The sequence below is a fragment of the Corvus cornix genome, chromosome 2 (genome assembly GCF_000738735.6).
Source record: "Corvus cornix cornix isolate S_Up_H32 chromosome 2, ASM73873v5, whole genome shotgun sequence".
NCBI lineage: Eukaryota > Metazoa > Chordata > Aves > Passeriformes > Corvidae > Corvus > Corvus cornix.
The window spans coordinates 9,704,567-9,716,074 of record NC_046333.1 but is presented as its reverse complement, the minus strand read 5'-3'; positions in this window follow the sequence as shown (position 1 = coordinate 9,716,074).

The window sequence follows — 11,508 nt, the reverse complement described above, 5'->3', positions numbered from 1 at the left end:
GTACATGAATATAGTGTTAATAACTTTATGTCATCATTATCTCAAGTGTTATTGTGCGCTGATAAAGGAGTAGATGCTTCAGCATGACACGAGGCAGCATAATAGACTCCATATTCAGATCTCATTTTATAAAGCCCGTGGAGAGTACATAACACCTCTCTTCTCAGATAGGTGTGTTCCATGAGCATTTAAGTGTTTGACTAGCAGATTCTCTTGTACCATAAACAGACAGCATCCTGTTTGTACAGAAACAAAACTCCGTGATGCATTTGCCTGTATTTAGAAAGTCACAAGAGAATATTTAACTGCTGTGACTGGCCTTACTTAAACACCTGAAAATTGCTATTTCAAGAAAAGATTTCTTGTACTGACCCAAAGAATCTGCTACCAACAACTGCAGGCACTGAAATGAAGGTTGCTTATGGGGTACCTGCTCTGATCTTCTCCGGGGACGTCCAAATGCCATAAAAATGTAAACCCCAAGATTTTTCATTTCAGATAGTCATAAATTATTTTGATGATCACTAATGATTCCCTTACAGCCCATTTCATGGGTTTTAAGTATTTTTGACTATTATTCAGTGGAAATGTTAGAGTAATGAAGAAATTAAAATGGTGAATACCATGGGTTTTACACAGCTTCACAGACTCCAGTACATGTATTTCTGCAGAAATCAAATACTGCACTGAGAGGTCAATCCATATATACCTCACAGATATGGCAGCCCTGGACATAGATAACAGTGTATGCATGCAACCAGGGTATCTGGCTAAGTCAAAACTGGCTCAATCAATTGGAATGGTAAGGCTAAGTTGCTGACAATTTGATGGTTGGAAGTAATGCCAAATATATTGCTTCAGGAGGAGTCAAAGGTTCAAATTTTCTTTAGATGTGTTATAGTACAATGCTTGTGCCTTGCTTCTTTCCAAAAAGCATATTAAAATTCTGCTTTGCCTCTTTGATCTACTATTTTTTCAAATGTTAAAAAGACATTAATATCTGAACTGTAGACAGAAAGCACTGTAGGTTATGTTTACATCAGCAAGTAGGGTAGATATTGGGAGCAGACAGGCAAAATATTTGGTGTTGGTGTCCATACCATACACACTTCTGTGGGATTTGCTTTGTGTTAGCTGTGGCCAGACCACCTGGACTGAGCTACCCTGTGCCTTTGGAGCCCACAAGGAATGTGTTTACAGTTACCTTCTGCTTTTTACCCAAAGAAAACTCTTTATGCACTCTGAGACTTGCCTATGAAGTGAATCAAATCATGGGAAAGTTGAACAAAGCATCCTCCTAAAACCCTAATAGTAGACATGATCTTAGATTACGTTGCTGCAATTCACTGGAGCTTCTTGTAAAATAAATCATCCTAGACTATTCTTGATGCAGTTTGGCCTATCTTCTATCAAATAGTATCTTGTTATTTAGTGTCTTGACAAGAAACTCTTACCTTTGTGAATTTAAATTACGGTTTTGTAGAAGATGTAAAATTTGCATGTTTTGTTCCTTCCCATCCCTCAGAATAAGCTTTAAATATTTACTTTCCCTGTGGAGCAGGAATGCTATCTGAAGTGTTTCCTTCGGCTATGAAAAATGTTCACGAGTCTTTTTCAAAGTTTGTGGAGTACAATAAGTCCTGTCAGCAGTAACCCCTGGGCCATCAGTCTTCCAAGCCTAGGTAAATATGAACTTGCACACTTATTATCTGTATTACAATCTTATTAGTCCTTGACTGCTCTTGGTGGATACTGGCCCATAATGGTCCATACTGGTAATAGGTATTATTCCCTGGCCTTTCCTGTCACCTGAACTGTGTTACACCTTGCCAAAACCATGGTAAGAATGTCATTGTCACTCACTAGCCTTGTTAGCTCTGTCTCTACAAGTAAATGAAGAAGGACAGGGGACAGGATCCCAGCACCACAATTGTCACAAACAATGGGGAGGACAACTAGGTGACCAACCTAGTGGATGAGGGAGAGGCTGTGGATATGTCTGCCTGGACTTCAGTAAAGCCTTTGACACTGCTTCCCACAGCATTCTCCTGGAGGAGCTGGCAACCCACAGCTTGGACAGGTGTGTTCCTCACTGGGTAAAAAACTGGCTGGATGGCCAGGCCCAGAGGGTGGTGGGGATTGGAGTTACATCGAGCTGGTGGCTGGTCACAAGTGTGCTCACCAGGGCTCAGCACTGGGGCCAGAACAGTTTAATAGCTTTATTGATGATCTGGATGAGGGGAACAAGGGCACCCTCAGTCAGTTCACAGATGACACAAAATTGGGTGGAAATGTTGATCTGCTGGAGGGTGAGAAGGTTCTTCAGTGGAATCTGGACAAGCTGGATTGGTGGACTGGGGCCAAAGGTATGAGATTCAATGAGGCAAAGTGCTGGGCCTGCAGTACTGCAGGCTGGGGACAGAGTGGCTGGAAAGTGTCCCAGCAGAAAAGGACCTGTGGGTGCTGGTCAACAGTGGCTGAACATGAGCCAGGTGTGCCCAGATGGCCAGGAAGGAAGGCCAATGACATCCTGGCTTGTATCGGAAATGGTGTGGCCAGCAGGACCAGGGCAGTGATTGTCCCCCTGTACTGGGCACTGGTGATGCCCCACCTCAAGTCCTGCATCCAGTTCTGAGCCCCTCACTTCAAGAAGGACATTGAGATGCTGCAGCATGTGATTTGCGGTAAGACTCTACAACTCATAAAGTTGTAAAGTAGGTATGTTTATTACAGCTCTGGGCACATGGGAGGTAGCCCTCCAAAAACATGTGCGCCGTTCGCAGTATTCAGCTTGGTATATATCAGGTTACAAGTTACAGATGCATTAGGTTACACAATACGCCTATACATATTCATTACCTAGCCCCGCTTCATATTATAATGAGCTCAAAAGTCCTTTCCGTAGGCCTTGCGCCTGTGCAGTGCCTCTTGGTGGTCGTGGGCAGGGGTCTTAAGATGAAGTAAATGAGTCTTCCTCAGAACTGAACTTTTCACCTTGCCCTCTTGCACATGCTCTCTGAGTTCCTGGTCCAAGTCCAAACCTCAAGGCTGGTTTCAGCTGGTTTCAGGGTCTGAAAGCAGGTATCCTTGGTCACAATTTCTTCCTCTTATCAATGGTCTTGCATCTTACCCTTATCCTCCTTACATCCTTCCCTTTCTGTTTGGCAAGCATAATTAGTATTGAGCAAGCAATATGCATTGTCTAGCAAGCAGCTGCAAAATTTAGCAATACTAGCAGTACCTACCATCAGCAATTAACCCTTAAAGCCTAAGCCCCCTATATCACATGTGCAGAGAATGGCAACGGAGCTGGGGCAGGTCTGGAGCACAAGTCTTATGAGCAGAGGCTGAGGGAGCGGGGGATGTTTAGCCTGGAAAAAAAGGAGATTCAGTGGAAACCTTATCACTCTTTACAACTCCCTGAAAGGAGGGTGTAGCAAGGTGGGGCTTGGCCTCTTCTCCCTGCAACCAAGCAATAGGACAAGAGGAAGCAGCCTCAAGCTGTGCCAGGGCAGGTTCAGGTTGGTCATAAGAAAAAATTTCTTCACTGAAAAGGTTGTCAAGCATTGGAACAGGCTGCTCAGGGTGGTGGTGGAGTCACCATCCCTAGAAGTGTTCAAGAAATTACTGGACATGGAACTTGGTGCCATAGTCTGGGTGACAAGGTGGTGATCAATCAAAGATTGGAGGACTTGATGATCTTGGAGGTCTTTTCCAACCTTTATGATTCTAAGCTATTCTATTATAAATGTAGAGATGGGCCTGGCATGACTGCCTCTTGCGCCCAGTGGCTTTCTGCCATGAGATGCAGGACATGGTGCTGATGGGGGTATCTTGCTGTTAAAGGGGACTGGATGCACTTGCCCACTCTGGGTGGTAGGGTGCACCTGTGCAGGTCCCGTACAGCTTCAGGGCCAGCACTGGTGTGTGTTAGTTATCACTGCTATCTACTGGTTAGTTTACTCATGAAGACATAACCTCAGTGACCTGTCCTGTTAACACTAACTGGAAAAGTACTATGGGGTAGTAAGTCACTCACACAAATGGAAATTCTTAAAAATGAAAAAGCTTTCTCCTTCCCAGAGAGGGAAAAATACCATCCTCAGGTGTGTTATATGCATATTTTCTCTTCTGGCTTATCTGTCCTCCTTTCACCACCTCTTCCCCATCACAGGACTCCTCTCCCTCCTTCAGATTTAAACCCATCACAGGAATGTTCTTCCATCATTGCAGCCACTATTTTAAGGTATATTGGTCTCAGCACAGGCTGTTGGATGGGACAGCCATGATCCAGACATGCAGATGGGTGTGAGTGGGGGATCACACAGCTGGGCCACAGGGGGATGTGAATTCAACAGAACACTCCTTTGACTGGCAGGGCTACTACAATGTGCCACATGAAATCCCTGTCCAGGAACAGCCCATAATTACTGGCTGCAATCTTCACACTTCCCAGGCAGCTGTGTTGTCCAGCCAGCAGTTCCATCACACAGAGGGCAATTAGGGCAGAACGAAGGAGTACATATGCTTGCCCCTGCTCCAGCAGTGATAATCTTTTCTCTCTTCTCCCTTTGTTGAAGCTTCTTTTAGCAGGCTTTAATCTTCTTTAGATTTTATCATGGCTCCCTCAGTGGTTGTACCTCAAGGCATGGAAAACTCATCTGCACCACTGAGGACTTGTTTAGTAGAACAACCCCTCTTTCTAGCATGGAGTCTGCGTTTTCCCTCTTATCTCAGAAAGAAAAAGACATCAGAAAAAAACAGGAAAATAATTGTGACTGAAATTTTGCAGATTTGCTGGGAAAAATAAATACAATTCCAGACTCTGTTTGATATATTATTTATCACTCTAGAAATCTGAAGTTGATGAACTCTCAAGTTCCATCTTCCTTGAAGCGTGTTGCTCAATTCCCCAGAGCTGACAGAAAATGGACAGAACGTGAGGCGTGTTGAAAAGCTACCAGAAGAGCATGTGTACTTTTCCAAGAGAACATGAAGTGCCCCATCCTCACTTCTTCAGAGGGAGAAAACTATCCTCCTGCTTAATCATGTCACATTCTGGACTTGCTGGAGGTTTCTTGGAAAGCAAGAAGGCAACATTTCTAGTTCTGTTTGGTCATAAAAGCAGTCATTATGCAACATTCTGGCAGTAGCATTTATATCCCATTTCTTTAATATTTTTATCTCCAAGCTATTTTCTCTATTATCCTTTCCTTGGCTGTTTTACTTTTCCTCATCCTCCAAAACAAGGACATATGGTTCTAAGTTTTCTTTTATTTATTTATGTTCTCTGTATGAGAACTATGACTGTTATTCCAATTTGTTTTTCTGACAAGCCAAAGTAGTGTTTCTGTATGTCTTCACTGCTATGCATTAAAATAACTGCATTAAAATAATTTTCTTCTATTTTATGCTTTGATTTGTATTTCAGATCTAACACTAGAGTCTACTTTTGTCTCATTATAAAACTTCTGCATCTTTAGTAAACCCAATTCTATTAACTAAAATACAGTTTTAAATCTAAAATTCAGTTAAAATTTAACTGAGATTGATTACTTTGGGTTTTTGCTTCTTTTCTTCTTCCTTTTAGCTCAGCACACATCCCACAGCTGATTTGTGGCATCAATTATTCCTGTCTTCTGCTGTATCTGAACTCAGGTGGCACTCCTCCCAAATGGTAGTCTTTTATCTTACAAGGGAACATGTTCCAGAGTAAACCAAATTTTTAATTCACTTTTAACCTCTGCTTGAAGCTTAAAGTTGATTCACAGAGGTCTATAGCTAATTCCCAGGGATATCAGTATGAGGTGTAGCTATGCTCCAGGATTCCTTTACTATTTTAAGTATTTGCCTGTCACAAAATAAATATGTTTTTGTAAAGGCAAAATATTTTCTCTGATTGGTTTGGTTTCCCCCTGCCCCCCCATGAGGTCCAAGAAGTTGATCACTTTGGCTGAAATGTTGGTGCTTCAGCTCTGGCTTTGGGACTGACTCAATCAAACCTTGATAAACTCTTTGGGGGCAAGTGTCAGGCCAGTTTACAATCAAGACAGTAGAAAACATCTGCTTCCCATCCTCTTTCTTTCATTCACCATTAGAGACAATTTTGGCTAAAGTGGGAGAAATTGTAGGATGCCCATTAACGTGTTACTTTGTTTAGCATCTGTATTTTAATCCTCTTTCATTTGTTTCTAAACTACTGTTCATCTGCTGAGCCAAGAACAAATGACAAAAAGTACAAAATCTGGTGAGGCAGTAAAGATCAACAAGTGACTGCAGGGGACAAGAAAAGGGACTAGTTTCGATGGGATTTTCAGCTGACACCAGGAAAAGCCTCCCAGACCGCCAGTGCACCACTTAGAATGGTGAATATACTTTAAAAAAGTATACTTATGTTGAATCTACTTAAAAAAAAAAATTCCTAATTTTCTATTGTATTTAAACCAGTAATGCTCAGTGTTCAATTCAGTTGCCCACATATAGATGTGTAGAGACATCTGAGATGCTTGATGACCATGGGCTCCCTTGGATCCAGAAGTGTATGGGGTATCCCCACCTAGATTTCAGCTAAGTCCTAAATTTGGACTAGAAAAAAAAAAAATCAATGATAGGATTAGGTATTTTTTTCTGACATTAGGAGACTCAGTGTGACACTGGTGCTGCTCAGGAGCACTTTGGCCCGGAGATTGTCCAAGTCACCCATAATATTCAGCCAAAGGTGTCCTAAGGGCTGCAAAGCCTGAAAGTGTGGACATCCTCCTCTGTATAAAGCTGCACAGTCCCTTCTAAAGGAGTTGCTCAGGGGTGAGGTCACCAGCAACTCCCCAATGACTGTGGTGGCCTCACTGTCACCCCCCTTCCTTATCACTTATAAATGAACTAATAAGGACATTAGGGGGAATAAGCCCCTATTCTAGGAAAAACTGCAAGAGTGGCTGTTTTATTTGCAATATAAAATGAAAAGACGAGAAAGCTGTGCTTTTGTTCCCTGTCACAAGCCACCAAGGATTAAGCATCATCTATTCTGTGTTCCTATATCCTGCACAGATAAAACAGGATTCTCAATGAAGGCAAAAAACCTTCATCATTAACCAAATGCTTCTCCTCTTTGTGATGAAAGGGTGAGTTTGTTTATCGTCCTGCAATTACATTGTATAAAGAGAATTACTCATTACCTTGATTTCAAGAGAAATCTCTTGACTCTCTGCACTGAATGTGATCCTTTTTCAAAGCTCATGTCAATACTGCCCTATGACATTTGAAATTGTTAGCATTCTTTCCAAAGAGGTCTAGGTCTATGAATGACTTCTTGCAATAACAACCAGAAATAGCTACATTTCCTTTGAAGTTAAGACAGAACCCCCCAAACTGCAGAGTGGATTTCCCCCACCCAAATACTTAACTAAAAAATGTTCACATTTTTCAGCTGGAAACCAAGTATACACTTTTTAAGCTATTTTCTAGACCATGCATTTCTATTACTGATCAAGACTTAGAATCTAGGTTTATTTTAGTCTTTCACATAAATAAGCTAAAAGCTCTGGATCATTTGTTCTTTCTGCTTTTATTTGCTGGAAAATATTTCGCATCTCTTTTAGAGATTAGGATTTGGTAACACTTTATTCTAGCTGTCCTACTGTTTTAATTTATGTGGTCTTAGGAATGATGGAAATCATAACAAATTCTTTTGGTATTAAAGAGGGTGGTATGGGCACACAGATGCAGTCAGTGACACACATTTACTTTCCTTTAGAATCTCTAACACTCATTTTGAAGACTCAGACAGCAAATGAATCTGAAGATGTTTATTTTTGCTGAACAGTCAAATGTGTCATTTAAAAACTGCGCTGTAATGGGGTTACTTTAAAAGCTGAAATGAGAGATGTTTGAGGTCTAAGGATAGATAAGGTATTGGCAGGACATTGATTCTTAAAAAATCTTGAAAAATATAGGCCACGGGTAAGTGTGAAATATCTTGTCATTTTCTTTACCCTGAATAGTCTTCACATAGTCTGGCATTGAGTCTGGAGTCTGAATCTGAGACTGTATCATAAGTCTAAGGCAGCAGAAAGAGGGAATTCATGACAGTTTGATGTTTAGAAGAGTTGAAAACCAATTTTTCAGAGGAGGCTGGAGGAATGACATACTGGGTTTTCCGTGAGCTTCAATGATACCTGTCAGGAGCCAATGATACCTGTATCTGCCCTGAGCACATCTTCAGAGGTTTACAAAGCTTCTCTTTTGCTGAGGACATATCTTCTCACCAGCTGGCAGGCGGACACTGGCAGGAGGAAAGGAGCAGAGGAAAGTGTTCTTGTCTAAAGGAGAAAGAGAGGGGGAGAAAGTCTACCCTGAGGTTAAATAGTAGAGGAGTTCTGAAACTCTGGCCTAAAAGGGGAGGTAAAAAGAGAGAGAGAAAAAAAAAGGACTATAAATATCACAGGAATGCTTGTCTAAAATCTTATTACATAACCATAAATCTTGGGAATGAACAGTAAGCAAGCACAGTGTCCTGCTAAAGCACTGCAATCAGTCTGAGTATAAAGAATACTACTTTTATTTATGTCCAGGTACAATGTTGTCATCCTTGACTCCAGATACGGAGATTAAAGAGATTAGTACTGCACTTACCTGGATTTCCATGGACAAATGGCAGCTCACAAGGACTGAGGGAATTTCTCCAGGAATCATTCCTTACTTTAATAGTGGATCACCATAACTTGAGTTCTATTCTTGGTATCTTTTTCAAAATGTCATGATGCAGGGATTGATATAAAATATTTTCTGGGACTGTGAGTTGTTGCTGGAGGGCAATGGGTGTCACTTGGGCTGTACCTGCATGGCGGCAGACTCCCTGGGAGACACAAGTTGGTTGCTTCCAGAATGATCTTAAGTGTAAGTTCTCAATCTGGAGGTGACTTTGGCTTTCGCCCCTGTCCCCTCTGTGGGATATAAACTGTCTGTAAGATCATTTAAGATGATCTGACCTAGTTGGTTCTCTGCCACTGTGGTCATTTCAGAGTGTCCTCAGTAGGTCAAGTCTTTAGCAAAAGGCACTATACAAGAAGTCTGACTAACTGATATCACAGTTTCTCCTAGTCTGAAACTGCGTGAAATGTTATGAGATTTCAAAGGCAAATTGAATGTCAAGTAGCAGGTTTTACACCTTAAAGTCTTCCTGGAGACTTCATTTACTCTGTGAAACAGCACAAGGTTCAAACATAACTCAGTATCATGCAGGATAGGAATTCACTGTGCATTAAAACTCAGTCATTTTAATAGAAACTTTTCCTCTTACCCATGTTTTAGTCATCCCTAGTCCAAGGTGGTTGGAGTGGGCATGGAGATGCATCACTGCTCATGCATATGATCAGCAACAACAAATAAATGTGCATTCCTGATCCATATTTAGGCAGCTAAATAAGTAGCTTCACTTGGAGCTATGATGCACACTTGAAGATGTGCCCAGCAGTGTGGGACCCACAACAGATGCTGATTATTATTGACATTTGCTTTCAGCCAGACACAAACCTCCCAGCTGACAGCTGCACTGGCAATTTGCTATTACCCTCCAAGAGGTCATGAAGCTGTGTAAAATGTGGTAACCACCATTTTTCTTGGTCTGGCACACAGCCAAGGCAAGTTGTGGAGTCCAGGATGCATCACAGAGAGAACAGTAGGGTCATGGAATCAAAGTGGATGATAAAGGCTCAGGAGCACAGTCTGGTTAGGTCACATTTTTGTATAAGAGAAGCTGATGACTGCAGGAGGATTAATTATGGGGCTCCTGGTCACAGCATCCTGTAACTATGATTTCTCTTGGGAAAAGAATCAAAAATCCAATGAAATATTCAGTGCTGCAACTCCTAGATGTTAGCTGTCTGGCACCAAGAATTCACAATGCTTTGATGGACACTTAAATTGCTATGCTGAAAGTAAGTATTAAGTGAGGCAAAAAACCCGGGATTTAAAGCAACCATGAGCTAAATCAGCTGGTAGGAAAAGCTAAGCTGGGTCCTGCAGATTAAAATATTTCTCTCTCTCTTCTCTCTCACAGGTTCCTAATTCAAAACTGTGCTTTTCTATTGCACAGTGCGTATTTAGCTTCTGGTTACTGAAGTTCTGGCTTCCCGTACCCTGGGTCCAGAATTAGTTCTGCCACAAGGATTTTTTAATATTATTTTTTAATTCTGAATAATGGACCTTTAATGACTCAAATTCCAATAAATGTCTGCAGTGAATGAAAGAAGACAAACCCACAAGTTCGAAAACATGTGGGAATAGATTTTTTGACATTTCTACCCCCTTATCTCTCTCCTGGGAAATGTATCTACAGATATATTGGGAGGACTATTTTATATTAGCAGGTAAGTACTTTTAATTCCAACTGAGGGTTTCAAGATAAGGTATTACAGTGGTACATATTAATGTAATGTTTAAAGACTGAATTTTTGTCAGACTGAATTCTACTGCCTAGGGTATTTTCATACTAAGACTCAGAAGATAATAATTAAAAAACCCCAACTTTGAAGTCAAAACAGATTTAATGGGTAAAAAGGAATACTGAAGAGCCTTAGGGACAGATGCCCCTGGTGCTTAACAGAGTAACCCCAGTTAATAATTTGTGTTATGATTTGTGGAGTGCTTCAGGATCCTTCAGAACTTGGATAATGGCAAACTGCCAATAAACAAATTTATGACAAAGCAAACAAGGAAAAGCCTAAAATATATACAGTGAATTACTTAGTTCCTTTGGCTTGAAAGGGCTTAAATAATGGAGGGAGACAACATGTACTTCAGAGGATGGAGTTTTATTGGCTTTCTCCTGCATCTGAGTTGAAGGTTTGACCATTTCAGACATACAGAGTATTGGTAGGCTCACAGTAAGCCAAACTTTTGTTGCTCTGCACAACCTGAACAATGCTGGACATTGCTCTTGCATGCCAGACTCTACTGCCATTCCCAAGCTCTTGGGTACGCCTAAGGTTTTGCCCCAGAATTAAAACATAACCTAATACTTGGCAGACACTGTGGGGTATGCCCAGCGCCTGCCCTGGAGGGAGGCCTGCTGACATAAGGAGATTGCTTAACCTCCCAGCAGAACTCCCCCTGGAAAGGCAGCCACTTTGCAGTTACAGAGAGAAGAGGACAGAGCCAGAATCCTCTGGGAGACCCTATGCAGATCCTTTGTAACCCATTGGCCCTTACCCTCTGACACCCACCCCCTGTATCCCTATAAGATCTAGCCCTCTGCCCCTGTGAGGGCAGAGAGAGCTCATCTCTGGCCTCCCCTTCGCGGGGTGCGGGCTAATAAGGCTATCTCATACGGAACTGCTATACGAGTCTCTCGTCTCTCTCCCCCTGGTCTGGCCTGGAGATTGCCCTGCAGAGCAAAGAGCCAAAATCACGAGCTGACAATCACTAAAGAGCTGATGGCTTCTCTGCAAGGGCACTCCGGCCACAGCTGAGGGAAGACACCGGGCCTCGGGAAGACGATTCCTCACGGGA